We start from the raw sequence: 27,180 nt of genomic DNA on the forward strand, positions 1-27,180 counted from the left end.
TTCATAGGTTTTTTAAATGCTAATTCCTAACTATAACTGGTGTGAAACCTATGGTTTTTTCAGTGAATTTCATAGTTTTTTAAATGCTAATTCCTTTGTATATCGAGTTTCTAACCTTTTTTTTTTTTACAATTTGCTGTTTTTTTTTAAGTATTTATTTTTTTTTATATTTTTTTTCTTTTGCGCTCTGGGTGCGCGCTCCGGGAAGCTTTCAGCTAAGCTCTCCTGTAAGCTTCTCCGAGAGCTCATCTGAAAGCGCACCCAGAGCGCAACTGTCGTTCGTGATAAAAAATATGAATGAAAAGTTAATAATAATGCAAAACATTTCGTACCATACAAATAAAATTTGTTTTTTTTAATATGGAAAATGATTATGCATTTCTATAAAAGATTGATGACGTCACTTCGGCGCGCAACGTAAGTGCCCTCGGAAGCGCATACGTGCGCGGCGCATAAACGCACGGAAAAGCGCCTACGATCGCGCCACGTTTGCGACCCGGAAGCGCCTACGATCGCGCTGCGTAAACGCACCCGGAAGTGCTCCGGAGCGCGCAGCGTAAACGCATCGGGTCATGTGACCCTAAAATAACACTTTTCATTGGTTGCTAACAGTTTTTTTTTACAATGAATGAAATCCCCACCCATTTCCTTCACTTCTTCTTTCACTTTTGTGACTGAAAGACCTGCCTTTTTTGCTGCTCCATATTCCTGGATTCATCATGGCTGCCAGACTATCCAGCAGTGAAGATGATTTCATTGATGAAGAGCCTCCTACCCCAAAGGTGAAGGAACATTTCATCTGGAAATTTTTTAAGTTTCCAGAAGGCCAGAAGAAGGTGAATGCACCAAAAGTAGAGTGCAGGATCTGCAAACAGGTCCTGTCACGGGGTAACCCCCAAAAAAAATACTCTTTTGGCAACTTCACCATGATTCGCCATGTGGAGAGGAGGCACCCCCAGAATTTTGCCCGGGAAAGTGTCAGGGCTCTGGCACAGGAGGTTCCCAGAGATGGGGCCTCTACATCAACAGGAGGAGCAACTTCTTCTGGAAGAGAACAATCTCAGGGGCAGGTAGCAAACATTCAACCTGCATTCAACCATGGGGTCGTCAGATGCAGATACTGCAATCAACTCCTCACCTATGGGGAGCAAAGTGTCCTGCTCATGGTTCGGGCATTGGAGAACCATCACTGCCCTTCCCACCCCTAATTTTTTTCTTTTCTTTTTGCTCCTGTTGAGCAGTTTCTATTCCCTGTTTTTGTTCCTCTTCAGTTAAAAGAAGAAAACCAAAAGTTCTTTTCAGAACTACCTCCAATTCTCATCAAAGAGCTATATTCTTAAAAAATGAAGAGTAAGTGAAATATAGTGCATTGATAATTGAAAGGAGAATGAGTAAGAAAGAACAGAAAGGTATGAGAGGTGAAAGGAAGTGAAGTAGGAGGACTGAAAGAAGGTGAGTGTTAGAAAAGAAAGTTATGACACAGTGAATAAACTGGAGGCCTCATTTCTGAAAAGTGACGCATCGCTACGTGAAAATAGCGATGCGTCACTTTTCTGGACGCACTCCTTATGACATTCCAGATATGTCATATTTAATATATGACTAATCAATTCGCAAGGAGTTACAGATATGTCAGTATTTCTGACATATCTGTAAACACAAAAGTAACGCATTGCAGGAGTGCGTCACAAAAGTGACGCAACTCCAATAATGTGTCCTTTCACATGGAAAAAGCACCATGTGAAAGGTTTGCTGTGAAGCAGGCGCAAGATTTTGGCGCAACTGCATCCTAAAAGTGACGCACTGCGTCATTATTACCAAGCTTTTTGCAAGGAACACCCCCTCTGCATGCATTATACCTGACACTATTTTTTAAAAAGTGACGCATCTAGGTACATGGGTCACTTTTTAAAACTCTGCGCCATATTGTATCTGCATCAGGTATAATGTATGCAGAGGGGGCAATCCCTCGCAAAAAGCTTGGTAATAACAACGTACTGAAATCTATGAGATTTCCCTGCGTCACTTTTAGGATGCTATTGCGTCAAAATTTTGCGCCGGCCTCGCATCACTTTTATGTTTACACATATGTCAGAAATACTGACGTATCTGTAACTCCTTGCAACATGATTCGTCATACATTAAATATGACACATCTGGAATGTCATAAGGACTGTGGACAGAAAAGTGACGCATCACACCAGCAGTGTAATAAAATGTGCCTCGTTGCACTATATTTAAAGGATGCAACAGCATCCTAAAAGTGACGCAGTGAAATCTCAAACATTTCACTGCGTCGCTATTACAAAGCTTTTAGTGGGAGAACACCCCCTCTGCATGCATTATACCTCACGCAGATATAATGTGGCGCTTGATTTTAAAAAGTGACCCATCTACCTAGATACCTCACTTTTTAAATATAACGCAACGCAACACATTTTTTTACACTACTGGTGCAATGCGTCACTTTTCTGTGCGCACTCCTTATGACATTCCAAGTAACGCATTGCTGGAGTGCGTCACAAAAGTGACGCAACTCCAGTAATGTGTCCTTTCAAATGGGGAAAGCAGCATATGAAAGGTCTTGCCTCAGTCTAACACCTGCTGTAAAGCAGGCACAAGATTTTGACGCAACAGCATCCTAAAACTGACGCAGTGAAATCTCAAAGATTTCACTGCGTCGCTATTACAAAGCTTTTTGCGGGAGAACACCCCCTCTGCATGCATTATACCTGACGCTATTTTTAAAAAGTGACGCATCTAGGTACATGGGTCACTTTTTAAAACTCTGCGCCATATTGTATCTGCAACATGATTCGTCATACATTAAATATGACACATCTGGAATGTCATAAGGAGTGCGCACAGAAAAGTGACGCATAACACCAGCAGTGTAATAAAATGTACCTCGTTGCACTATATTTAAAAAGTGACGCATCTAGATAGATGCGTCACTTTTTAAATATTGCATAACAATGCGCATTTTTTTACACCGCTGGTGCGTCACAAAAATTGACGCACAGGAAGCGCAAAACTAACAGCGCAAGGCCTTCATAAATATGGTCCTGGATTTTCCCCGTGCTTCGCCGGTGCGCGTACCATGCGCTTCCCCCGCGCAAAACGAAAAAAAATTTTTAATGCCCTGCAGGACCCTATTTTAGTCCCTACATCAAACCTAGGGGGTCAGAGGGGGTCTACTCTTCCCCCTTATGGTCATTTGCCCCTTTTTTTTTCAAACCCCTTGTGTCTCGATTTTACCGAGACACAAGATGGCGGCCGCTCCGCACTGTTTAGAATGTTTACAGACAACTGAGATCCAATCAGCTTCCTGCGCGCAAGTCGCGTGTCGCGCCTGGAGCGCACTCCGGTGCGCGCACGGGAGAGCGCCTATAGATATATATATTTTTTTGAACCTAAATTACTCAAAATCCACTGGAGCACATATCTTGAGACATAGCAAAGGCACATCGGGCTACCAGTCCCTACAATTTTGCCAAGTTTGGTGGAAATCCATTCAGCCGTTCGGGCTAAAAGTGAAATCGACCGCCCTATGGAAATTAACATGGGGAAAACGCGTTTTGGGACCCCCCTTTTATCTCGGCCCCCGCTTGACGAATCCCCCCCAAACTTTCAGGGAAGGACCGGACCGCCATGAGACCATTTTCCTGAAAATTTCAGGCAGATTCGTCAACCGGCGCCAAAGTTATTCAAAATAGAATGTTGAGATTTAACATTGAAAATTATCCTAACTATAACTACCTACTGGCGACCGCCAGTAGGTAATATATATATATATATATGTATATATATATATATATATATATATATGTATATATATATATATATATATATATATATATTTAAATATTGTACTTTTACAAAGTATATGCTTTCACCACACATGCCTTTGCGTTGTGATGGCATGCCTGGTAAAGGCATATGCGGAGTAAATGTTTGCGGGATCATGGTATTTCGTTATAAACGCGATTGCGTTATAAAAAATGCGGACTAATGGTATGCGAGATATTATCCTGGGGAATAACGTCACATATTCGAAAAGGGGGCTGCATCAGTTAGTCACAATATTTCTTGACACTGGATACCCATATGCCTAATGGGTTAAATATGGGCGAAGATTTGCACAATTTCTGGTAATTAGTTTTTTAGACATGCAGAATAACTGACCGACCATTTCGATATTTATCTACTGTGGCCATCCTCTCATTTATTTAACGCTGAAACAGACAGGTGTTTTTCAATGTGTGTATTTATTTTATACATTTTATCCAGGGAACTTCTTTTATCCAATATTTATGGCCTTGTTGTCTATCCCCGTTTTACTCAGTTTTAGCCAGTAATTTTTGGTTTTAACTGGTGTGATGGGATTTTAGAAGACTTGCTTTTAGTTAGATTTTAAGGGGATATCTCTTGGATGTTATGTATATTAGCAGGAATTTTGCACATATTCTTATTCATAACGTTGTTTCTACTTTCGTTTTACTTGCTATTGTATATGCTGCTTCTACTTGGCACTTATCCTGCATATTTGCACATCTGTTTGGCACTGGATTAATTCATATACTAGTCATATCATTATGTGCTGCTAATTCTTGGCACTTTACTTGCACATTTGCACACTCTTTTCATCAGGTGCTGCTATCTCTTGGCACTTTATCTGCGGTTTTGCACACTTGTGTCAAGGTGAAATCTGCTCTCGACTCTCTATTACCGACTACTATAATATTTATATAGATTGCTATGTAACTAGGCTTAGTTACATCTATTAGTTGCTCAGTTAGTCAAGATTTTCCTTTGTTTGGCACTTTCTACTATTAGTTCAGTTCCACTCTTCATTCTCAGGTACAGATTTTCAACCTATATAATCTTTGGCACATTATCAATCAGCTGGCTAAAACCTGGCCCATAGAAATTATTACACTGTACGTGTCACGCACTGCACTTTAAATTGCACTTGCACTTTTTTATATGTTTCCTCTTCTCCTGACGGTGATCTATTGACTATATTTTTGCAATAACAGAGATGAATAGATTCCTGATTGCAAAACACACCCGAGTATTTTTTTGGCCACTTGGCCACACTAATAGGACATCTATTGTATTTTACATTGATACCAAATGTTGGGTGTTGACCGTATTATGCATTACTTTGTATTTGTATTTACATTTACTAGTTATTATTGTGCATGGTAGCTACAACAGTATGTTCTCTATGTCTACCAATTCAGGAGGAGTGGCATTTTGTAAAACACTATTTAGACACGCCATTTGTTATACATGTCATGTGATCAAGACGGGGCGACCCAAACGAAATGCGTCATGCAGTGGAGGTCATCTGAAAAATAAAGCACTAATTCCACAAAGCTGAGTGTGGTCCGTACCTGTTATTTTCCGCCCGAGAGTAAAAGTGGATTTCGGCAAAAGGAGATGTTTGCTCATATATATAAATTTATTACATATATATATATATATATATATCACTGACTGGCGGTCGCCAGTAGGTAGTTATAGTTAGGACCTATTTTCCATAGGAAATCTGCAACATTCTATTTGGAATAACTTTGGCGCCGGTTGACGAATCTTCGCAAAAATGTTTAAACTGGTGGGGTGCTCCGGTCCGCTGCAATCCTGAAAGTCTCGGGGTGATTCGTCAAGCGGGGGCCGAGAAAAAAGGAGGGGTCCCAAAACGTGTTTTCCCCATGCAATTTTCCATAGGAACTTTTAATCGCAGCTACAGCCCGAACTGCTAAACAGAATTACACCAAATTTGGCAGCAAGGTAGACCTTGGTTCAGAGTCGTGCCTTTTTGTTAAATGGTGTAAGTCTGTTCAGTAGTTTTTTAGATATTAAAGGAAAAATATACATATATATCTGGGCGAAGTCTATCCACACATCTCATTGTGAGATCTGATTGGCTGTCAGCACTTCATCCAAGAAGTGTTTGCAGCCATCTTGGGACCAATATACATGATAGCACCTCATTAAAAAGCATTGCAGTTAATAGAAGGTATTAAGACTTTAGTTACATTATAATCATTTATTCATGGTACCATACACATTTTAGGAATTGTGGTGTGTTTTAAGGTGATATTACCATGTGAAATGCTGGGATATCATGAATCATGTTTGAGAGAAAACTATTTTCTCATGTTTTTCCCACAAAGGTTTGGAAGGTGATCTATAAGCTAAACTGAGAGCAAATTTTTTGTAAATTCACATTATCTTTCTCAGTCATGTGAGAATGTAGTCTGACATTCTCAGTAAAACATGAACATTCAACAAGGGTTGATTCCTTTGTGTTCTACTGCAGCTTCCCAGAGTGTTCTAAAGAACATCTAGAGCGCTAACAGTCCTAGTTATGACAAAAGAATGGCACACCTGAAGCCATCTTGATTGGAATAAAGTGGTAACACTCAAAACATTTTATTTGCAAAGGTATACAATGAGGGGGTTCATGTTACCATAGAAATTATGATTAGTGCTCCAGAAAGAAAAATTAGGGCACATTTTGACTTCTCAAATCTTCTTCTATTTCATTAAAAAATTCTGACATGCAGACTGAAACATGCACTTTGAATACCAGCTGCAGACTTCCAGGTTGAGCAGTAGCTTTACTACATTGCTCTAATGAGCAACTAGAGTGCTAAAATTCAGAATTCATGGCAAATGTGTGACACATCTGAATGCCTTCTTGAGGGAACCAAAGTAAACAAGCATTGAAATGCAATAGGTCACCCCCATCATTTAAGTTAAAGCAATTCTGTTTGTAATTAGGTAGCTTTATAGCTTTGCTTGTATTAGTTTTTTCAAACTTTCATGTACATGCCCGAAGGACTGGTCGCAACTAAGGATTGGAATCTCGCTTTGGACATGATTGCTGCCTGAGGAGTCCCGAGTCTTGGCACCCACAGTGTTTTTCCTTTCTTTCTGATCTGACCATCCAGTGGCGCGGGTCCTCGACTGAGATCTCTTCTGTTGATTCTCCGTGCAGTGACCATTTGGTTGATTTGAGAACTTGGCAGTTGGAACCTGGACACCATTTGATTGGTAAGAGCTGTTTTGCGGCACTTGCTGTTGGTTTGATGCCTTTGACTGGGAAGGTAGTTTAGTAACACTTAATCGGCTTTGTTTGTATGATTGGCCAATATTGAATTTCATTTGACAAATATGTATGCGTTGCAATACACATAGGCAGGAAATTAAGAGATTTTTCTCACTATTTTAATTTGTTTGAACGGCACATAGTACTGCATATGCTGCACTATTTTTGGCATGCCTGTTTCCAGCCACTTCGTAGGATGTGTTGCTTTTGTAGTGGTATCAATTTGAGACTCGACAAAGAACAACCAGCCCCCCCCCCCGGAGGGGACGCCTAATAGGGACATGTTAAGTATGGTATTTCTTCCATAATGTACAGCACGTTATGGAATAAATATACTAGTAAAGATCCCGAGTTGCGTTGGCTTATGCATGGGTCATTTGATTTGCGAAAGATTCAGTAGGTGGAGCAACGGATCTTTAAGCGAAAGGCTAGGTAAGATATGTTTGACTGTGTGTGAATGTGGGAGAAAGAAGTGCGTGAGCGAATGAAGCGTGAGCAAGCCTTGATTGAAAATTAACAGCGAAAGAGTATCCATGTGAAAGCATTGGAAATGAAATATAGGGAAATGAAAGAAATTAAAGAGAGGGAAGATAGGGAGCGTCATTTACAGGTAAATGGCCAATACGCTGTTCGTAGACCTCTTTATCCTATTCTTAATAAACCCCAAGATGACTCTCTTATTAGATTGTTGTCCACCTCCGTATACTCTTCCTTCTGCACCTTATGAGTCAGATGAGGACTCTTCTACAGACCAGGACAAAGCTAAAGAAACTCGCTCAATGTTATCTGCTGAACGCGCATCTCAGATTAGATCTGCTGCGCGTAAAACCATTCATAGTACTACTACTGCTTCTGAACTTCTAGATAGTATAAAAAGTTGGCAGGAAAGGGAGCAGATATATTTTACTGAGGTATTCACTGCAGAGGTTTTGAACGATTTAGGAAACATTCGGTAGACATGGAGCCCAATGATGTAGCAGCTGATTGTATACAATTACGTGACGGTCTTTTGTCTTCTCCCAGGTGGCTGACACGATCAGACACTTGGTTAAACTGCGTTTTAAAGCAGACCGTTTGCGAGAGGAGAAAAAGGCAGCAGACGCAGCTGCACCAACATCTCAGATCAGCATGGCATGAACGTCTACTCTTGAAACAGATAAAAATGTTGTAATTAATGTGAAACCCATGCGGGAAGTCGCGCCTTTATATGTTCCTCCTAAGCGAACGGGTACAAATGATGATAAGACTTCTGTAGATGCTAAAGGGTATTTTATTTATATTTGGGTTTACACTCCTTAGAATAGTGCAGATGTTATGGCCCTTAAAAATGCATTGCCTGATCCGTGAAATAATCCAACAGCCTTTTATGAGGAAGTTGATGGTGCAATTAGTTCTTGTACTATGACTTTGCCTGATATTGATTTGTTTTTTGGATTAATATCACCGTCTGATATGTGGAGAACTGTGCGTAAAATTGATGACTGTGCAATAACTGGAGCATTATGGAAAGATTTAGAGCAGTAAGATGAAGATAGAGAACCTGCAAGAAACCGTGCCAATTAATTTTAGATCTTCCGGCATCTATATTAGTTAAGCTAAAGACGAGTATCCCCCTAAAAAGATGGATTGGACTGTATTAGCATTGTGTAAGCAAAAAGCAGATGAATCGGTTTCAGATTTCTTTACACGCTTCAAAGAGGCATTCCACGATTTTAGTGGCCAGTCATTAACAGATGACACGGGTAGGCATCTGTTTGTTGATAAATATGTTTCAAACCTTTTGCCAGGAATAGCTAGTCGCCTAAAGGCCAGTGAGAGTTCATGGACTACCTCTTCTCCGGTTTCTCTCCTAACCATGGCTCAGTATTATGAGCGACAAGAATTAGAAGCTAAAACTAATGAGGATAAATAGTCTAAAGAGTTGAAAACAAAGGTTATGTTAGCTCAAGCTTATAGCCCACCTTCTAGAGGTAATGATAGAGACGGACATGGATCTTATGGTTCGTCTTTTCCTCCTTATACTTGTTTGAATTTGTCTGTTGATCAGTGTGCGTACTGCAAGAAATTTGGACATTGGCTTTCTGACTGTCCAGTGCTGCGTGCTCAGCAGGGTTCATGTGGTCGGGGACAAATGAGAAATAGTTCAGGTTATTTAGGGCCTAGAGGAAGCACGAATGATCGCGCTAGGTTTGATGCAACTACACGTGGGCAAGATTGGTACAATGCTTTTGATAGAAGGAACCAATATCAAATGTCCAACTATGTGCCGTCTGATTTGCAAGATTCTGCTTCTGCATAGGATTGCCTAGGATGGGGCAAGGAATCAGTTGAAGTTCCAGTTGATCAGAGGGGTCCATATGTTACAGCACATGTTTTGGGTTCTACTGATCAGTTTCTGGTTGGTACAGGAGCTACTCGTAGCGCCTTGTCTAAACAATTGTTTCCAAAGGCTCCCCTGTCTGGCTTAACCATTACATCAATATGTTTCGATGGAACACCTTCCCTTAGCCCATTGTCACAACCACGCGCATTGCATGTTGATAAGTTTACTGCTCCATGTCCGTTTTTGCTTTCTCCAAACACACCAGACAATATTGTGGGTCTTGATATGCTTAAATATTTCAGGGCTACAATACGATGTTCTCCGGAAGGAGTACGGGTTATTTTGAATGACAACTTGTATTGTTAAAGAGGACATTGTACTAGCCTCACTCCCTAGTACTTTGTGGGCTACTTCAGACACCGATGAAGGGCAAATGGTTATCCCGCCAGTGCATATTAGTGTCAAGGAGGGTGCTTCATTGCCAAGACTGCCTCAGTATAAAATTTCTCGAGAAGGAGAAGAAGCACTTACATGCATTGTTCACGATTTGATTAAAGTGAGGGTTGTGGAAGAAGTTCCTTACAATGTTTGCATAGTCCGATTCTTCCCATTTTGAAAAAAGATACTGACACTAAGATTTATAGATTTATCATCGATTTGAGAGAAGTCAAGAAGATTGTAGTACTGCAGTACCCTGTAGTATCTGACAGAACAACATTGCTTACCCTGGTCCTTCCAACAGCAACTACATTTTCTGTAATCGATTTGAACAATGCTTTCTTCTCGATTCCTATTCATCCTGATAGCCGATATTTGTTCGGTTTCACTTTGAATAATAAATCATACAGATTTTGTAGAGTTCCTCAAGGGTACACTGAGAGTCAGAGTATTTATAGTCAAGCCTTAAAACGACAACTCGATTCCTTTACTTTGTCTAAAGGAGTGGCTCTCATACAATATGTCGATGACAATTTGTTGGCCGCTGATACACCTGAGCAGTGTGAAACATGTACCTTGTCTTTGCTTTCTTTTCTTGCTACACACCATCATAAAGTATCACAGAAGAAATTGCAAAATTCTAGACCAAAGGTGATCTATTTAGGACACCATCTGTCTAAGAAGGTCTGTGCACTTACACCAGATCGCATTCAAGCAATTGTAGACACCCCAGAACCTTCCACACAGAAAGATGTCCGTGTGTTCTTGGTTTGACTTCATTTTGTAGACAATGGATATTGGGCTTTTCAAACATTGTTAAACCCCTGCTAGCGCTTTTGACTAAAAATACTCCTATCCCCCTTCCATGGACAGATGAATGCCAAAATGCTTTTCATCAGTTAAGACAAGCTCTTTGTTCTTCACCAGTGTTAGGCACACCAGATTATATGAAAACTTTTACACTCTATGTACACGAGAAAGATGGGTGTGCATTGTCAGTTTTAGTACAGACACATGGTGATAAGCAGCATCCCAGTGCATATTTTTCTGCAGTTCTTGATCCTGTTGCTCGTGCGTTGCCTGGATGCTTCCGTTCAGTTGCAGCAACAGCTGTGTCCATACGTGAAGTGATAGTTTTGTCACACAAACTGTTGGTACTAGTACCCCATGCAGTAGATGTCCTTTTCAATCAGACTAAGACACAACACTTAACTAGTGCTCGTTTGACAGGATACAAATTGACACTGTTAGCACCTCATATTACCTTAAAGAGGTGCGCGACACTGAACCCAGCCACTTTGTTGCCATATCCTGCAACTCAGTCCCAGTCAAAGGAACCTCATGATTGTATATTCCTTACTGAGGAACAGACAAAGAGTTGTGTTGATTTGCAAGATACGCCCCTTCCAGTTGTAGATGGGGAACTGTGGGTTGATGGGTCCTGTCTGAAGTTACCCGATAGCACGACTTCAGCTGCTTATGCAATCACCAAACTTGAGACAGTAGTGGAAACAGCTCGCATACCTCAGAAGTCGGCTCAAGCAGCTGAACTAATAGCTTTGACACAAGCATGTGAACTTAGCACTGATTTGTGTGTGAACATTTACATGGATAGCCGCTATGCTTTTGGAGTGGTCCATGATTTTGGCCTACTCTGGAAGGAAAGAGGCTTTCTTACATCCCACGGGATGCAGATAATGCACGGAGAATTAGTACATAATCTTTTGACTGCACTTACATACCCAAAAAAAGATGCTATTATGAAGTGTAGCGCACACAAGAAAATCATTGACAAAATAGGACAAGGCAATGCCTTTGCAGATTGCGTTCTCGTGAAACTGCAATGCAACGAAGCACTACATCTATGCACATAGTGAAATCACAAGCTGAGCGTTGGTATGACGCTAGAGAGGAAGTATTAGATATACAGAGATCTGCCTCTGTGGAAGAGCTTGAGCAATGGTCTAAAGAAGGAATGTTAGACGATCAGGGTTGTTGGCGTAACAAAGAAATGAAGAGGTGGAAATTGCCTGCAGTCTATTTACAACCTATGGTTCAAATGGCACATGGGCTGGCACATGTTGGAGCTCTAGCAATAACTAAATTGCTTACACAAGTTTGGTAGCATCCTGAAATTGCCAGCACAGCTAAAAGAGTGGTACAGTCCTGTTTGATCTGTTGCCAGTATAATCCTGGAAATGGGACACGTACTCCTACAGGAGGGTATGCTACACCAAATACACCTTTTGAAGTCTTGCAGATGGATTACATCCAACTTGAACGCTGCAATAATCTAAAATATGTCCTAGTGGTGGTATGTTCTTTTAGTAAATTGATAGAGGCATACCCTACAAAGGATAATACTGCCCTTACTACACAGCAAAGTTGCTTCTGACGGAGTATTTCCCTAGATATGATGTTTGTAAGCTTTTGTGGAGTGACAACGGACCTCATTTTATTGGGCAAGTTGTTGAGCATGTCCTGAAAGAGTTAGGGACCAAACAGAAATTCCATACAGTCTTCCACCCACAATCAGCAGGATTAGTGGAGAGGTACAATGCTACTTTGAAACTAAAGTTGGCAAAAATACTGGCTTCCACATCTTTGATGTGGCCAGATGCACTCCCTTTGGCATTGTTGTCCATAAGATCGATACCACATTCACGATCAAGTCTCACCCTCTATGAAGTGGTCTTTGGTAGACCAATGAATATTTGGGGAGTTCCTATGCCACGCCCCATACATGATGTTCCTTGCGTTCTGATGAATGATTATTTGGCACAGTTAACGGACAGTTTGATCTCTATTCATCAACAGGTTCGAGAAGCACTTCCTGACAGATCTACAGGTGAGGCCCACAAACTCTGTCCTGGCGACTATGTGATGGTCAAGTCTTCGACAGATCCAACAGCCTGGAACCGAGGTGGCGAGGTCCGGAGCAAAAACTCCTTGCGGCAAGGGCAGTAGTTTGAGTGACAAACAAGAAGAACAGGGTCCACAGCACGCACTGTAAGAGTGTGTCGCCTGCCTTGGTGGAACCTGCTGCGCTGTCCGACCATCGAGAGATTCTGGAGACGGAGAAAGGTCAAGCTATTTCACCTGACGAATCTGCGGATGTCTTCCCGGACCACACGATTCCTGGAGCATCGCAATACCACTTGAGACCGAGGAAAGAATCTGCAGTGTTTGAAAAGACTGGTTGAGCTACCGCCCAAACGGAGAGCTGATGTGGCAAGGGGGGGATCCGCCCTGCATTAGTGTAGTGACACCCGTCTTGGCCCTTGGTGAAGAAATCAGCGGCTGCCCATGGAGAAGAGCTCCAACGATTGATTTCAACAAGTTTTTAGAAAGATCAATCATCACTGTTGCTGAAATGATTAACAAAAGAATCATTTGTGCTGTAGGGTTTGATGTTGCCCTGGTGGTTATGGCAATAATCACCTGGTTTGTTGAAAAAGTGGCTCTGCTCAACAGCTTTTTGTTGCCACTTCTACAGCTCCAGTGGAACACCATTAATATACGCTTCCCTATCATGAGCAGAAGCATCGACGATCCTACCTGAATAACACATTCATCCAGATGTTGCATCATACACACAATGCCACGAATGCTACCAATTGTTGGGTGTGTGGGTTGATACCTGCACACCAAAAAAAAGGAGGAACACCTTTTATTCCTCTACCGCTTTCCCATAATGGTTCATGTCAAGCTTGGTATGCTCTTTTGTTTGCTTTTGGAAAGCCCTCAGTAGGTGGAATCATTTTTTGGTTGAATAAAGAATGCTACCAAGATGAAGATGGTTATCCTCAAGCTAAAGGGACTAAATGGGAATGGGAAGAGTACCAACCGGACAATATTTCGGCACCGTATGTCTTTACAAATATAAGGAATATGAAAAACACTGGACCCTTTGTGATTTCTGTAACTAGAGCTAAAGCAGATTTATGTATTGGCAGTGTTGGGAGAATTCCTGTAGGACGGAGTGAATGTATTTCTACATTAACTATTGAAGGTGCTAATAACAGTAGTTTTATATTGTCGCACAATACATACTTCGTGTGTGGTAATAAAGGATACTATCAATTGCCTGTTGGGTGGTCCGGGGTATGTTACATATGATTTTTGTTACCCCTGTGTTTTTAGCACCCGCATCATATCACCTTGACCTAAAGTTGTACAATGATATTTCTAAGAATAGATACAAACGAACAATAAGTACAGATGAAGTTGAGCAGACAGATACCACTTTACAACAATATATTGATTTCAATTTGGGTTTGTTCTTCTTTGTGGGTGCTGCATTGAATAGCAGAAAGATCAGACGATTGACTCGTGTTGTGGAAGTTGTCACCAATCAGACAGCCTTGGCACTTGGAAACATTACAGAAGAACAGGAAATTGCAAGAATAGTAGCACTCCAGAATAGGATGGTGCTTGACGTGGTTTTGGCTGATCGAGGTGGTGCATGTTGCATCATCGGTAGCAGTTGCTGTGTTTTCATACCTGATCACTCACCTTCAGTTTATGATGCAATCTCTAAACTGCATAAGATTGCTGCAGAAATTCACCCAGAGACTGGTATATGGACATTTTTGAACTGGATATGGACACTCTTTGCTACTTGGGGCTGGAAACTACTGACTATGCTATGTATACGACTGGTGATACTATTTACATGCTGTACTTGTATACAATGTTGTCCTATGCTTTGCTCCATGTGAATCACTGCTTTTTCGCCTGCCAAAATAATTATTGCAGATATAAAAGCACAGCAAATGTTGAATACAGAGATAGCTGAGTTGATGAGCATCAATGTACATGATGCATATCTAGATTACCCCAGATAATCAAATGTCTTCAGCTAATGCTGAAAGGGGCGTCTGTTGTAATTTAGCAGCGATTAGATTAAGCATTAGCAGAAGACATCTTGTATTTAGAAACTATCTTGTCCGTTGTGTGGAATCCATTTTGTATTTCTGGCAGCCATTTTGTTTGCCTTGTGCTTGCCATGTGCTCCGTCCTACCTTCCTGTCAACTGCTCTTCATATCTGCCTAGAGACAAGATATATTTAGCCTCTTCTGTTTCGCACATGCTCAGTTGAGCATACATCTGTCCTTAACTTGTAACTGTCAGGATGTGTCCACCAGAATTAGCTAACTGTCAGCCCCTCCCACTTGTTATAGCACACTCTCTGTATGACCTAGTATGTATTTAAAACCAGCATTCTGTACTTGTACCGCCTTCATTTGAGTCCCTGTATGGGTATAAAAAGACCAAGCTCCTTCCAGTCAGGGTGCTACTTCATGCATTACCGAAGGGTGCTGTAAGAATGTAGTTCCACCTCATGAGGTGTAACCGGTTCCATGCTGATGACGGAACCGCACCGTCATCAGCCGCGGTAGCGCTGTGCTGATGACGGAGTGGTTCTGTCATGGCCCGCTCGACACACCTTTGAGCGGGCAAGGCCATGACGGAACTGCACCGTCATGAGCACAGCTCAACCGAGGCTGGTGACGGAGCGGTTCCGTCACCAGCATGAGAGCGCCGCTCGGCCCCCACTCCCCCCTAGCGCTGCGGCGGAATTGCTGCCGCAGCGAAGGGGTTAATAAACTCAGATTTTCTATTCCAGTTTCTGTTCCAACTACTTCCTATTGGTCTGAGGACTCTGTGCATAGAAGGGCAAACACCTTGCACTGGTAGGCCTTGCTGAGGCTCACCACCACAGTAGTAGAGAATAGTAGGGAGAGAGTAGTAGAGAATAATAGAGAGTAGTAGCAAGAGAGTAGTAGAGAGAGAGTAACAGAGAGAGAGTAGTAGAAAGTAGTAGGGAGAGAGTAGTAGAGCATGAGTAGTAGAGAGTAGTAGAGCGTGAGTAGTAGAGAGAGAGAGTAGTAGAGAGTGAGTAGTAGAGAGTGAGTAGCAGAGAGTAGTAGCGTAGTAGAGAGTGAGTAGCAGAGAGGAGTAGAGAGTGAGTAGTAGAGAGAGAGTAGTAAAAGGTAGTAAAGAGTGAGTAGTAGAGAGTAGTCAGTCAGTGTCAGCCAGTCAGTGTCAGTCAGTGTCAGTCAGTCAGTCAGTGTCAGTGTCAGTCAGTCAGTCAGTGTATATCAATCAGTGTCAGTCAGTGTCAGTCAATAAGTGTCAGTCAGTGTCAGTCAAACAGTGTCAGTCAGCGTCGGTCAGTCAGTGTCAGTCAGTCAGTGTCAGTCAGTCAGTGTCAGTCAGTCAGTGTCAGTCAGTCAGTGTCAGCCAATCAGTGTCAGTCAGTGTCACTCAGTGTCAGTGTCAGTCAATCAGTGTCAGTCAGTGTCAGTCAGTGTCAGTCAGTGTCAGTGTCAATCAGTGTCAGTCAGTGTCAATCAGTAAGTGTCAGCCAGTCAGTGTCAGTCAGTGTCAGCTAGAGCAGTTCTGCTGACCTGGTTCTATGGCTCTAAAGCAGCTCTGCTGACCTGGTACTCTCCCTCTAAAGCAGCTCTGCTGACCTGGTTTCACTGGCTCTACAGCAGTTCTGCTGACCTGGTTCTCTGGCTCTAGAACAGCTCTGCTGACCTATTTCTTAGGCTACAGAGCAGCTCTGCTGATCTGGTTCTCTCACTCTACAACAGCTCTAATGACCTGGTTCTCTGGCTTTAAAGCAGCAGCTCTGCTGACCCGGTTCTATGGCTCTAAAGCAGATCAGCTGACATGGTTCTCTGGCCCCAGAGCAGCTCAGCTGACCTGGTTCCCTCCCTCCAGAGCAGCTCTGCTGACCTGGTTCTCTCCCTGTAAAGCAGCTCTACTGACCTGGTTTCTCTGGCTCTACAGCAGCTCTGCTGACCTGGTTCCTATGCTCTGGAGCAGCTCTGCTGACCTGGTTCTCTGGCTGTAAAGCAGTTCTGCTGACCTAGTTCTATGGCTCTAAAGCAGCTCTGTATACCTGGTTCTCTGTGCAGCTCTGCTGACCTAGTTCTATGGCTCTAAAGCAGCTCTGCTGACCTGGTTCTCTGGCTCTAGAGCAGCTCTGCAGACCTGGTTCTCTGTCTCAGAAGCAGTTCTGCTGACCTGGTTCTCTCCCTCAATAGCAGCTATGCTGACTTGGTTTCTCTGGCTCTACATAAGCTCTGCTGACCTGGTTCTCTGGCTCTAGAGGAGCTCTGCTCACCTGGGTCTCTGGCTCTAGAGCAGCTCTGCTGACCTGGGTCTCTGATTCTAGAGCAGTTCTTCTGACCTGCTTCTTAGGCTCTAGAGCAGCTCTGCTGACCTGGTTATCTGGCTCTACAGAAGCTCTGCTGACCTGGTTCTCTGCGCTCACGATGCACGCACCCGACTTTGCAAAAATATATTGAAAAATAATATAAGTTTATTATAAGTACAAATATATTATTTTTATAAATATCTTAGATAATCTCTTGCCCTACTATGTGAATTAAAGACACTTACATATAATTTTGGACCATACATTTTTTTGGCGGAAGTCGTGCACCTAACGCGCCCTGGCACGTATATGACGTCACGCAGGACCTGCCACCGCGCAAGCGTCTCGTACCGTAATGCGCATGTATCACAAATGCGCCGGAGCAGGAGTCGTGGACTGGTCGCACACCAATCGCGCACATCACAAAATATTAAATGTATATGATGTAACTGAAAAACACGCAGCCGTTGCACACCGTACGCGGATCCTTCACTACTTTTCTAAAATGGCGGCTCGAATTTGCGCACCCACCATGATGTGTACGCTTTGAGTGCACGACTCCGAAAAAAAATTGGTAACATTTATTTTTTTTAAAGAAAATAATATAAATATATTAAAATAAAAAATGTAAACATAAAACATAATCAATATTTCAGTTTGAATGTAAAATTTTTTTTTTTGCAATTTTCAGAAAAATATATAACATTATTTAATGAGGAAAATATTTATAAATAAACAGTTAAAAAAACTAGAAAATCAGCAAAAAAAAATAGGTACAACTACTATCACACTTAAAAATTAGCATTTAAAAAACCTTTGAAATTCACTGCAAAAAACCATAGGTTTCAGGGGTGTTATAGTTGGATGGCCATTTCACTCGAACAAATCCATAGAAATTCCACCGTTTTAGTTAGTTCTGCTAACTATAACTCGCGCGCCCACAATGCACTGCTGTTGATGTCACATATTGCTAAATTCATGACATGGTCAATGGCATAACTAATGACATCACTGATTACATCATCCACATAACAATCTGACACACCTCATAATACACTTGTATAACCTTTCATCACTCACTGTGCAGAGAAGGGCGAATCCCTTGCACTGGTAGGCCTTGCTGAGGCTCACCACCACAGTAGTAGAGAATAGTAGAGAGAGAGTAACAGAGAATAGTAGAGAGAGAGGAGTAGTAGAGAGAGAGTAGTAGAGAGAGTAGTAGAGAGTGAGTAGTAGAAAGTAGTAGAGAGAGAGTAGTAGAGCATGAGTAGTAGAGAGTAGTAGAGCATGAGTAGTAGAGAGAGAGTAGTAGAGAGTGAGTAGTAGAGAGTAGTAGAGAGTGAGTAGTAGAGAGTGAGAAGTAGAGAGTAGTAGTAGAGAGTAGTAGAGTAGTAGAGAGTGAGTAGTAGAGAGTGAGTAGTAGAGAGAGAGTAGTAGAAGGTAGTAGAGAGTGAGTAGTAGAGAGTAGTCAGTCAATGTCAGCCAGTCAGTGTCAGTCAGTCAGTCAGTCAGTGTCAGTGTCATTCAGTGTCAGTCAATCAGTGTCAGTCAGTTTCAGTCAGTCAGGGCAGTCAGTCAGTGTCAGTCAATCATTGTCAGTCAGTCAGTGTCAATCCGTAAGTGTCAGTCAGTCAGTGTCAGTCAGTGTCAGCTGGAGCAGTTCTGCTGACCTGGGTCTCCGGCTCTAAAGCAGCTCTGCTGACCTGGTACTCTCCCTTTAAAGCAGCTCTGCTGACCTGGTTTCACTGGCTCTATAGTAGGTCTGCTGACCTGGTTCTCTGGCTCTAGAGCAGCTCTACTAACCTAGTTCTTAGGTTACAGAGCAGCTCTGCTGACCTCGTTTCACTGGCTCTACAACAGCTCTGCTGACCTGGTGCTCTCCCTCTAAAGCAGCTCTGCTGACCTGGTTTCTCTGGCTCTACAGCAGCTCTGCTGACCTGGTTCTCGGCCTCTAGAACAGCTCTGCTCACCTGGGACTCCGGCTCTAGAGCAGCTATGCTGACCTGGGTCTCTGGTTCTAGAGCAGTTCTTCTGACCTGCTTCTTAGGCCCTAGAGCAGCTCTGCTGACCTGGTTCTCTGGCTCTACAGCAGCTCTGCTGACCTGGTTCTCTGCGCTCACGTTGCATGCACCTGATTTTGCGAAAATATATTGAGAAATAAGTTTATTATACGTACAAATATATTATTTTTATAAATATCTTAGATAATCTCTTGCCCTAATATGTGAATTAAAGACACATACATACCATTTTGGACCATACATTTTTTTTGTGGGAGTCGCGCACCCAGCGCGCCCTAGCACGTATATGACGTCACGCGGGACCTGCCACCGCACATGCGTCTCGAACCGTAATGCGCATGTATCACGAATGCGCGGGAGCAGGAGTCGCGGACCAATCGCGCACATCACATAATATTAAATGTATATGATGTAACTGACAAACATGAAGCCGTTGCACACCGTACACGGATCCTTCACGACTTTTCTAAAATGGCGGCTAGAATCCGTGCACCCACCGTGATGTGTACGCTTTGAGTGCGTGACTCCGAAAAAAAATTGGTAACATTTATTTTTTTAAAGAAAATAATATAAATATATTAAAATAAAAAATGTAAACATAAAACGTAATCAACATTTCAGTTCGAATAAAAAATTTTTTTTTGCAATTTTCAGAAAAATATATAACATTATTTAATGAGGAAAATATTTATAAATAAACAGTTAAAAAACTGTAGAAAATCAGTACAAAAAAATAGGTATAACTACTATGGTGGAGAAGTGTGGCTCAGGGGTTAGAGGCGGCAGACCCGGAAGCTGAGATCGGCCCTGGACCAGGGTTCAATTCCCCGCCCCGACGGGGGTTGGGCTCAATAATTCCACGGACTCGATAATTCTCACTCCGGTGCCTACTTGACTCACGGGTTCACACTCTGCGACTCTGGGCAATAGCTTGCTTAATCTCCACAACGGCCCCTCGCGGCGGGATGCCTGGCTTTCACCTTGTGGATACCCTGCCGGGGTATCTCACAGGGGAATACCAGGACGGGTTCCCCAAGCAAGCGCATAGATGCCTGCGATGTGGGCGATTTGCGCTATATAAATACATGTACATTTACATTTACATTTATCACACTTAAACATGTGCATTTAAAAAACATTTGAAATTCACAGAAAAAACCATAGGTTTCAGGGGTGTTATAGTTAGATGGCCATTTCACTCGAACAAATCCATAGACATTCCTCCGTTTTAGTTAGTTCTGCTAACTATAACTCGCGCGCCCGCAATGCACTGCTGTTGATGTCACATATTGCATCATTCATGACATGGTCAGTGACATAACTGATGACATCACTGATGACATCACTGATGACATCATCGACGTGACAATCTGATGCACCTCATCATACACTAGTAGAACCTTTCATTACTCACTGTAAAATACAGAGTACCATATTTGAAACAATTGACACACCAGTACCAGTTACTACATACCCACTCACTGATTCCTAAGTCTACACACACAACTACCCATTCAAAAACAGAATAATTTATACATGCAGTCACTAATTAATAGAACACTATCAAAATGCACTTATACACATATATAGACATTGACACATCAGCAGTCATCTTAGTCGGTTATGCAGTCATCCTACTCACTCATGAAAAAAAGTAATCACATTTACATTTACTCACTTACACAATTATCCAACAACACCTCATTTTTTCAAACACATAGTAACTCATAGTTCATATGTTAAAAAAATCCCCATTACAATTATAAACTCATTCATATAGTTACTCTCACAATCACTGACTCTTACATATACTTATTTATATACACCAACTCTCACATACAATGCCTTTCATTGTTTTACTTTGTTGAAGATGTACAACTAAACCATATATTCGCTCACCAACACGCAAATAAGTACACTCAGTCACCCAAACAACTGTTTCCACATGCACTCGTAAACCTATACACCTAGTCAATCAACCATTCACACATCTATGCATAGAGTTACACACACCCCATCCAACTACACACAAACTCAGTGTCCGATACAAATACTCACCCACCTAATCAATAACTAATATGTAGTTAGTGACCAACTGATGCAGCATGTTATACAACATAGACAGTGATGCACACATTCACATAGTTTAGTTACTAATCCATGTATTAAGTGAGACACTTAATTACTCACTTAAACAGACAGTCAGACAGCTACTAAATCCTCCATCCAGACAGTTATATATCCACTCAATCTTCATTACAGATTGGTATATATCAATAATACATATTTAAATTTCAAATTAAACCGCATCCACTGGATAATGTCATAAGTGACGTCATCAGTGATGTCATTTGAGATGTCATCAGTGATGCCATCAGTGATGTTACTGACCATGTCATGAATGGTACAATATGTGACATCATCAGCAGTGCATTGCGGGCGCGCTAGTTATAGTTAGCAGAACTAACTAAAACTGAAGAATTTCTATGGTTTTGTACGAGTGAAATGGCCGGCTAACTATAACATCCCTGAAACCTATATTTTTTTCTGTGAATTTCTAAGGTTTTTTTTTTTTTTACATTTCTTTTTATTGATATATAATAAACAATGAAACAAAATTAACAAATGCATTGGGGGTATATCGACATCATTTCTGTAGTGCTCGTAGCAGAGGAAGTCTCGCAAACAGAATATATTACACAGAATGGTATAGAACTTAGAATCAAGGGGAGTACTGAGCGTCCAAATCAGACCGCCTGGCTGGGGGAGCACAAATGTCGCCCCCGTAATCATTCCACGGCCCCCAAACCTTTATCCACTTTTCAGGACAGCCCCTCGCCACATACACAGCACTCTCTCTGAACATACACCAGTCCAGATCCTGGACCCATTTGGTGTGCTGCGGCGATTGAGTGGCTCCCCAGAGCTGTGCTATATTGCGCTTCGCAATCATACAGGCCAGTGTGACCCATTGCTTTAAGTATTGGTTAAGATCCGTGGGTTCCCAGATATTCAAAAGACATCTGCGCGCTTCCAATCGCACCTCACAGCCCAGGACCTCCTTCAGCGTATCATGAGTGGTGCGCCAATAACTCTGAACACTATCGCAGTGCCACAATATGTGTAAAAACGCTGCAATCTCTCCACAACCTCTTTTGCATTCGCCATTCGTACTCCATCCCATCCGCACCAGATCTGGACCCGTAACATACTATCTATGTAGGATCTTTAATTGCACCAGACGCAACCTCATCTGTTTCGCCACTACTCTAGGGGAGGACACAGCCTCAACCCAGTCCTCATCGTCCATCTCCAAACCATCAGCAACCCACGCCACCCAGAGAGACCCAAAAGGGTCTTCCATGTGATTGATCAACTATCGATAAATCAATTAAATTGTTTTCTCTGGTATATGCCCATCCAATACACAAGCTTCAAGAGGGGAGGCCTCGGGGAGGATGTCTCCCGGTAGCACATGGAGAGGAGGGCATGCCTGACCTGTAGGTACCGAAACCGCTCATTACTATGGAGGTGATGTCGCTGTTGGAGCGCCTCGAAGTACAGTACTTCTCCTTTCCCCCAGACATCCTTAATCTGACCAATACCAATCAACTCCCACTTGTCAAATCCTTTGGTGGTCCACAAATTGCCCAATTTGGCGGAGCTAAAGAGAGGGGTCGCGAGAGTCAATCTCCCTTCCCATCCCAGACTCCTGTTAGCCGCATGCCAGATCTTCACCGCATGCGAAGTTGGGACCCGCGAGCGAAAACCGTCCCGGCCAATTATACAAGGCCCGAAGGAATTCTCCCCTGGGCGACTGACTACGATCCATGGCGTACCCAGGATCACCTGGCAAGCCATACACTATCTGATTGATAGCCGCCAACTGGGATGCCCAATAATATTTCTTCAAATCGGGAAGCCGGAAACCTCCGTCATATCAGGCCAGGGTGAGTTTAGTATAAGCAATGCGGGGTCTACCATTCCATAGAAGCCGCCTCTGAAGCGCCTCTATCTCCTTGAAGTATTTAGCGGGCACGTGGTCCATAGCATTTTGGAGAGCATATAAAAACCGAGGAAGCGCCAACATTTTAAACAATACCGCTCTGCCCAGAAGAGACAGAGGCAACACCTTCCAACGCTCAACATCAGTACGTAGTCTAACCAGTGTAGGCAACAAGTTCTCTACGTATCTTGACCCGGCATCCAAGGCAATATAAATTCCCAAATACACAAAGCCCGTAGTAGCAATTTGGAGAGGGCAGGTCTGTGGAATCACCGGCGGGTCTCCCAACAAAACTAACAATACAGACTTAACCCAATTAATAGCAAAGCCCGAGTATTCACCAAACACTCTGAGAATGTCGAGAAAGACATGCAACGAGGACCTAGGCGAAGTGAGATAGAGAAGCACATCATCGGCGTAAAGCGAGATCTTATCTTCCCAATCCGGGGACCATCGCAGCCCATGCACAGATCCATCCCATCTGACCCAAGCCGCCTACGGCTCCAGCGCCAACGCAAACAGAAGGGGCGACAGAGGACATCCCTGCCGCGTCCCTCTCTCCAATGCAAAATCACCAGATTGACAATTGTTCACAACGACTCGAGCCAAAGGGGCAGTGTATAGCAGGCGCACCCATCCTATAAACGCAAGTCCGAAACCCAGCTTCTCCAACAATGCGAATAGGTACGACCATTCGACCCAATCAAAGACGATGGTGGCGTCTAGGGACACCAACACAGCGGGTTGCAACAGATCACGGGCCCTACCCAGCACTCCGTGTAAACGCCGAAGATTCAACGCAGTGTTGCGGCGCGGCATAAAGCCCGACTGGTCTGGGTGTACCAAAGTGGAGATCACCTTGACCAACCTGATCGCCAGTAGTTTGGCCAAAATCTTGGGTTCCGCGTTGAGCAAAGAAATAGGTCTATAGGAAGAGGGGGAGGTTCGGGGCTTACCTGGCTTGTGGATAACGACGATATTTGCAATCCGCTGATCATAGGGGAGGCCACCAGACTCTTTACTCTCAAGAAACATGGCTTTAATATGTGACGCAATTTTGTAAGCATTAAATTTATAGAGCTCAATCGAATGCCATTGGGACTCGTTGCCATCCCCGAGTTAATGTTCTTGATGGCTCCCGCTATTTCGTCATCAGTAATATCGGAATCCATATATTTCCGATCTTCCTCAGACAAACTAGGCATAATAATATCTCTAATCATCTCAGCCTGTTCTGCGCCAGTATATGCGTCCGAGGAAGCATAAACATCCTTATAGTGGCAGCCAAAGGAATCCGCGATCATCTGAGGGTCCGTGAGAGCCTCAGGACCGTCGCTCTCAAGCTCCGGCACCAACCGAGAGGCGCGCTCTCCACGCTCCAGCCACGCTATGAGCTTGCCCGCCCTATCGCCATGCTTATAAACCCTACTCTAGACATCATTATGTTGCGTTACCCCCGATTCCCTAGACAGCCTATGGTATTCATCTCTTTGTCTCTCATACTCCGCTTGACTTGAAGGAAACTCTGACGTATCCTCTGTACAGCTTGCGTAAAGTCTGGAAAGAAGGACACTGTAGTATTTTCGTACCGTAACGGGCCATCCGTCCGCGAGTCCTGGAGTATGACAACACGGTCCCGATAATTCAGGACCCTCGCAATCATGGGTCTAGCTGGCACCCCCACTTTCGGTGGCCCGCCCGGAACCCTATGCGCCTCTCCACTGTAAAAAACTTGCTGAGTCCATTAGGCTTCAGGTGGTTAAGGATCAAGTCTTCCACAAAGAGATCAGGCGTACGATCTTCCGCTTTTTCCGGTACACCTAGGATGCGAACGTTCTTGCACTGATTACGGCCCTCATCATCGTCAAGCAGCCGTCGGGTCTCCTCCCGTGCCGCTTGCAAGGCCCGGACCTCTCTCTGTACTTCAGCGACGTCGTCCACCAGGCTAGTCGTTCTGATGTCTAGGGACTTCACTTTTTCACTAGTCGTGCGCAAAAGGTTAACGTCAATCTTAACCGAGTCCAGTTTGGTATCAAGCGCATCCATCCCAGTCCCCAAAGAAGCCTCAATCCTAGTGACGACATCCATTATGTCTTTCAGAGAAGGCTCGGAGCCGCCACTGGGGGAGGCGGGCCCGGTCTCAGGGTGTTGTCTCTGGTCACTCGGAGATCCCTTAGGAAACGTATATCTTTCCAGTTTATTGGACTGGACAGCTCTCTGTGCTCTCCCACCTTTGGGGGGAGGTTTCTCGATCTCTGATCTCGGCGCCATGGAGGGTGATCGAGGAGGCCTCAAGGAACCGGCCGATGTCGCACAAGTTCACACCGCCAACAACACTTCCCACCTCCTCTGCTCTCCGAGATCTAAACCAAAAGCAGTCAATTAGTACAGAGAGGGTCCCCTCAAAATGCCCAGTCATTAGGGATAATCCCTGGTAACAGATCCAGAAGGAGGCACCACTTCCGGTCGACACAGCCGCCGTTGTCGCATTAGTGCCCAGCCACAACTGTCACCACAGTCCGCGGCTCAGGCGACGGAAAGGCCCAAAACTTCAGACGACTATCCGGGAGGGTAGAATTGCACCTTTCGAGCCACAATTTCACCAGGGTGCAGCAATACTATTCCGCCATCGAATGCGGTCCTCAGGTCACAGGATAACTGGCAGAATAGACAAACGGAGGAACGGGTCTTACGGAGCTACACGATCACGCGGCCATCTTGGTCCCGTGCTAGGCTCCTCCTCTCTTCTAAGGTTTTTTTAAATGCTAATTTCTAACTATAACGCCTCTGAAACCTATGTTTTTTTCAGTGCACAAGACAGCACACATGGAAAAAGCAAAAACGAGGAGAAATAATGCATTTCTCCTCGTTTCACCAACTGAAGACCAGGATTTTTCTGGTCTTTATTTTGGCACTGGCTCCTGTGCATGCCACCCTTGTACATAGGAGGTAGCATCAAATACAATGGGTGTTTCTGGTGGAAAGCCCACCACAACACCCACTAACCGCCCCTTCTTGCTAAACATCGCATGAAAGGTGCCTTGTGTACAAGGCAGTGTTAAGCCACGGTAAGGCTAAACGCTACCTTGTAAATAAGGCAAGGCCCCTATCGCCACAGGAATGTCACAAAAAGTGACGTTCCATAAAGTAAATGAGAGGCAACGGAAAGATTGGATGGTATTTTCAAAATAAGGCAGGCAGACGAGTTCTGAATGAATTGAAGCAGCTGCATAAAAAGGATGGAAGGCCCAGATATAGACAATTGGCATAGTCCAATTAAGCTAAGACCAGCGCATACACAACATTTTTCGTGAGGCCATTGGGATGAGGTGGAGCATTCTTCTAAGGCATCTCAGGGTATCTTATCAAGAAGCAAAGAGAGATCTGACTTGGGCTTTAAAGGTAAGCAGAGAATCAAATTTTATCCCCAGGTTTTTAGCCAACAGACACGCATACTCAGCACCAGGATACCTCATGGCTGCACCTAAAATAGCTTTACTGCAATAAATTGGAGGTATTATTTGGAGGGGTGAGTAGCTACATCAAATAATAACCACAGTCCTTCTTAGAGCAAACTACTAAAGTCACTAAATTAAATTGAACTCACGCTCTACGTAGATACGGCACAGAGCAGACAGTCTTAGCTTAGTTAAAAGGTGTAAAGCATTGACGCAGTATTTAAATAGTAGTGAAGTCAAAACAACTAAATAGTTGCCGCGCCCCCACCACTATTTAGTTGGCGATCAGTGCTCGCACAGTGGATGTGGCAGTACCAGACACCTAGGACGCTGCTAGCTGGCGCAGGACTGGACAGCCTACCAGTAACTTTGCTTAAATAATTTTTCATTCATTTTTAAAACCACTTTGTGATTCCTGTATTGTCGAAATAAGAAGCATTTGATACTTACTATTTCTATGCACTCCCCCGCCCCGGTCCGACGTGGCAAGTGCCGTTTGCGCGGAGGGCTCCAGGGAGTTGCACACTGCAGACACTTCCGGTCGGGGTTAGCGTGCTAGTTGCCGCGCTCCCATCACTATTTAGTTAGATAACAGAGCGCTTGCGCAGCAGGCGCGCCAGGGGAGCGCCAAAGGCAAGCCTA

At 43.5% G+C, this 27,180-nt stretch overlaps 1 protein-coding gene across 1 annotated transcript in view; it reads right to left on the reverse strand.

The window, feature by feature from the left end:
- LOC147729176 (sodium-coupled monocarboxylate transporter 2-like) overlaps window positions 1–27,180 on the reverse strand; it is a 514,719-nt gene that overhangs the window by 237,512 nt on the left and 250,027 nt on the right. The window lies entirely within an intron of this gene.

The sequence above is a fragment of the Lissotriton vulgaris genome, chromosome 2_2 (genome assembly GCF_964263255.1).
Source record: "Lissotriton vulgaris chromosome 2_2, aLisVul1.2, whole genome shotgun sequence".
NCBI lineage: Eukaryota > Metazoa > Chordata > Amphibia > Caudata > Salamandridae > Lissotriton > Lissotriton vulgaris.